Genomic DNA, 4,860 nt, shown 5'->3' with positions numbered 1-4,860 from the left:
TATTTAAGTGAAATTTTGATTCACTTGGACATGGACTCACTTAAACATTACTTTTTATATATATAAAATATAAATATTAATTATTTTAAAAAATAACTTTGATTCTATGATATCAAACAATAAAATCATAAAATAAATTCAAATATTTAGATTTCCAAGATTCCTTTATTTTATTTTCGGGGTCGTAAATATACTTCGCCAGAAACCCTCCACGCAATTTTTCACAACTCTTTCAATTTAGCATACGAAAAAAAGTATGATAGGAGATGAGCAATATGATAAAAAGGAAAAATTGTAAGAGTTTATTATTATAAATATAACTTACTTAATCCCATTACATTCTGTGTATGCATGTAAATCAAAGTATATATACCTTAGTACACACTACACAATCCTGAGTTAGAAAAGGACTCTATTTGTGGAAAGAGCAGAATATGAAAGCAAATGCCTCTGAGTTCTTTCTCGCGGTTTCGTCCAATGAATTTGACACGGTATGATATTAAACGATGCAGGGTGCAAACAAGACCTCGGAATCGAAAAAAACGCCATACACTCCTTCGCCGATCTCTGATCCGGAAGACCAACAATACAGTTATTCCTCACATCAAGAACCCCTCTTTGAATCAGGCTCTTGCACGAAGGTCCCACTTTCGTAAAATAATTGTAAGACAAGGAAAGATTCGCCAAATTGCCCAACGCACACACCACTTCCGGAACCTGTCCATACAAAAAGTTCCTTGCTAGGTTCAGCTGCTCCACTTTCTTCAAGCACCCAAAGGACCAAGGTATTGGCCCAGTTAAGAGGTTCCCACCAACATCCAACAATCTCACGTTTCCCAAGAACCCGATGTCGTAGGGAAGACAACCCGTTAAAAGGTTGTTCAAAAGCAGCACTTCGATCAACGTGGACGAGGCTTTTCTAATGCTGCGGGGAATGGGCCCGGTGAATTTGTTGTTGGCCAACGTGAGATAAACGACGGGTGTGTCTCCTAGGTTGTTGGGCAGTGTGAGCATGAAATTGTTGTTGTTGAGGAACAGAGCGTCTAATGTCTGCATGAAAATTTGTGGGGGCAGCGTGCCGGTGAAAAAGTTGTACCTAATGTCCAAAAAGGACAAGGTGGGGATGTTGATGACCGATGAGGGGAATAACCCGGAGAACAAGTTGTTACTTAAATCAAGTTCGTATAGGAACTTGAGTCCCGCTATTTTTGGAGATATGGTGCCCGAAAATTTGTTGCTGTTTGCATGGAAAAGAGCCAGGTCAGGGAGTTGGTCGATGAAGCCATCAAGTGTTGGAGCAGTGAGTTGAAAGCCATTGAAATCAATTGAGGCAATGGTTGTGGCAGTGAGGTTGTCTAGTGGGTGGTCACAGTAGAAGCCTGTGTAGTTGCATAAATTTGGACCAACCCATGTTGCTGTTATTCCCAAAGGATCTGAGATTATTGTGTTCTTGAAGGCTTGAATAATGGGGAAGACCAGAGCGAGTCTTTGGTCTATGAAGTTTAAAATGTCAGGGATTAGTGGGATTGAATCCGATGGTGGTGATGGGGTTTCAAGGATTTGGCAACCTACTAAGAGAAGGCAAAGAAAAAATGTTAAGGTGTGGAGTGTTGAAACTGAAGATTGCTTAGATAAAATCATTCTTTTGATTTCTGAGGGAAGATCAGTTGAACTGTTTTTGTATAGGTTAGTGATTTATAGTGGTGGTTGAATTTTTCTGGAATAAAGATTCATTGACACTGTACACATTAAATAATACTATTCAACAACCCTTTACAATAATATTAACATTTAAAATTCAAAAATAAATTTAAAATATTAATTAATTTGTTTGTTAAAGAATGTTTTCGCTATAAACAATGTCAAGATATCAGGTCCATTTTTCTTTGGTCCCATAACGAAATGATTTGCATGTTTTTATTTTCCTGATAGTGGCTGGTGCGTGTTAATCAATAGGTTTGGTGCACATTTCGCACTCGTAAAGAGGTCAAGCCCACCAAGAAATTGTGCTTGGAAAATTTGGTAAGGAGGCATTATGCGCGTACCACCAACTTCAAAATGGAGCACATTTTGTGGCTTTTGAACTTTGTAAACCACTAAACTAAATAACATGGGAACACTTAATGAGTTTTATGAATTGTAAACCACTTAATTATTAGACCCACTTCTAACGTATATGGATATGCATGAGTTCAACCAAATTTATATCTAAAAATATTGGATTAAGAAATTATATATATATATATATATATATATATATAATGTAAATTCATGTGTCTACTACTCTTAATATAATTACGTCATATGTTATGAAATCAAAATGAGCTAAAATGAACAACCCTGAATCACATTTCATCCATAGTTTATTCCAAACATATGGAGCACAATGTACAACAATAAAATGACCAACTCGTAACATATTTTATCCACATTTGTTCCAACATATGGAGTACAATGCACAACAGTAGAAGAGGAAAAACAACCTACATTAAAAGCTATGCAAACTCTAAAATCTTGCTTTGCCCGGAGTATCCTTTGTAACACCATTTGTATTACATTTCTGTCAAAGACATGGAGAAGTTTACGAACTAGAATATAGTAAGAGCCTTGGTAGGATGAACCTCCCACTGCAAAGCTCTTAAAAAATCATAGTCGATCTTGTTTGATGTATTTTTTCAATCAAAGTTCCTCAAATTTTTTTCAGTTAACATTGACACTGGTACAAAAAGGTTAAAAGACAATGATTATTTTCACTTTAAAATGATGACTTTCTAGATGTAAATGTAGTCTTATGTCCAACAGAGAAGACGACAACTATATAGCCGCATTCTTCTTTAAAAAGAATTAAAAAAAATTAAAACTCTAAACCCTAAGCATTAAAAATAAAATAAAACAACACCAACCTTGTGCGTGAAGGAAGCAACGGCGGCGGAAGCAGTGACAGAGCAAATACGACATAGCAAAAATCCAAACAGCAGACAAGGAAACAGTGGTGACTTTCACCAATGCAAGAAAACAAACAAATAAGAGAAATGAAAAAAATATATAAACCAATGGTGAAGAAGAAAGAGAGCTCGAAACAAACTTACAATGACACGAAGAAGAAAATGAAGGCTCGCAAAAGACGAGAGGAAACACGAGAGCAGAAACAGAATAGAAAATTAAACGAAGCACCAAAGAAGAAAACAAGTATGAAAGTGTACAGTACAAGAAAATCATGAAATAGAAACCAATTTGTAGAAACCAAAATAATTAGTTGCAATAGTAACTAAATTAGAGACCATTTTAGAAACTAAAAAGAAATTTGGTTTCTAAATTAGTTTCTATTATTTTCTATTATTGTTAAATAGTTTCTAAATTGGTATCTAATTAGCAACTAAGATTTTTGCTACCAAATTTAGAAACTAAATAATTGGTAGTTAAAACCTTAGTTGCTAATTAGATACCAATTTAGAAACTATTTAACAATAATAGAAACTAATTTAGAAACCAATTTTTTTTTTTTAGTTTCTAAAATGGTCTCTATTTTAGTTCCTATTGTAACTAATTATTTTGGTCTCTAAAAATTGGTTTCTATTTCATGATTTTCTTGTAGTGGTAAGTGACGCGCTTCAGTGTTAAGGTTAAAAATATTTTAAAAATGCGGATATTAGGTAAAGCCGCATTCTTAAACAAAACGCTTTATTACAAATAGCCGCATTCTTAAATGAAGTTAATTTAAAAAATGCCACCGCGTTTTGAATGATAGCGTTTGACCGTAAAATCGCATTAAATAAAGGACCGTTGTTTTTATATTTTGTACTACTGTAATGGAGTTTTTTTTGATATATGTTGGCAGAGATTGTTTTCTATTAATGTTGATTACAATCATTTACGATAACATTTGAGAAATTTTTTACGACTTTATGGATTAAAGTTTTTTTTTTCTTCTGAATTTTAAATCTATCTCAACTAAAAACTTCTCCCAATCAACATTAGCAAAAACAATCCTATTAAATGTCGGTTGAAAGTTTTCTTAATCAGTACAAATGTTTCACAACATTTTGTGAAGAAGAAGAGGTCATAATTATGAGTGAAAATTCTATGGAAAAAATTTAATTTGTGATGGATTCTATTTTTGTAAATTTACATGACAAGTATGCGTGATCCCGAAAACTTACGTTATAGAAATCGTCACAAAATTTTATTAGTGACGAAATTTGTGATGCAAACATTGTGTGTCACAAACATGATCACAAAATGTTAGAAGAAAATGAGTAACAATTTTTTTGACGACATAACGAAGTGTCACGAAAGTTTGTTGTAGAAGTCACAAAAAGGTAATAATCGTTTAAGCTTTTGGAAATTCACTTTAAGCGACAATGAAAGTGGCATTGACTTAATATGAAGTCATTATCGCTCTAAGAGATGTCGCTTAAGTGTCCAATTATATGCTTAATCCGGAGTCACTTAAGTGACTTTTCAAGTGAGAATACCATGTCAAGAAATTGGTTAAGTTTTCAAATCGCTTAAATGAACATAAAGTTTTGCTTAAACAGTGTCGCTTAAGCGAGATTGAAAGCGTTTGAAGCAAGAGTACCTAATCCAATAAATAGTTAAATTATTGTTGCTTAAACAAATATAAATGTATGCATAATTGATTATAGTTAAGCATTTGAGTGCATATTTAATGGACCTTAATCATATATGTATAATGAATTAATATATGTTCAACATTTGTAATAGTTAATTTTAGCTTATGACATATATTTATTCAAAGAAAGGAAAAAATGCACATAAAGTTGAAATTATAAAGTTTCATTAATTTAAAATAACAATTAAAAATAAAAATAAAATAAGAAACATAAACTAAAAAATTTA

The 4,860-nt window shown here is 32.8% G+C and overlaps 1 non-coding gene across 1 annotated transcript; it reads right to left on the bottom strand.

The window, feature by feature from the left end:
• Positions 1-276: 276 nt before the first annotated feature.
• Positions 277-1,766, bottom strand: LOC137810810 (uncharacterized protein At4g06744). Its single transcript, XR_016518483.1, has one exon. It is a non-coding gene; the product is annotated as an uncharacterized protein At4g06744 (transcript).
• Between the last annotated feature and the right edge of the window lie 3,094 nt (positions 1,767-4,860).

This window comes from Phaseolus vulgaris, chromosome 2 (genome assembly GCF_051622355.1).
Source record: "Phaseolus vulgaris cultivar YP4 chromosome 2, ASM5162235v1, whole genome shotgun sequence".
Lineage (NCBI taxonomy): Eukaryota > Viridiplantae > Streptophyta > Magnoliopsida > Fabales > Fabaceae > Phaseolus > Phaseolus vulgaris.
The sequence above is the reverse complement of the archived record's forward strand: the minus strand, read 5'-3'. Positions and strand labels throughout refer to the sequence as shown.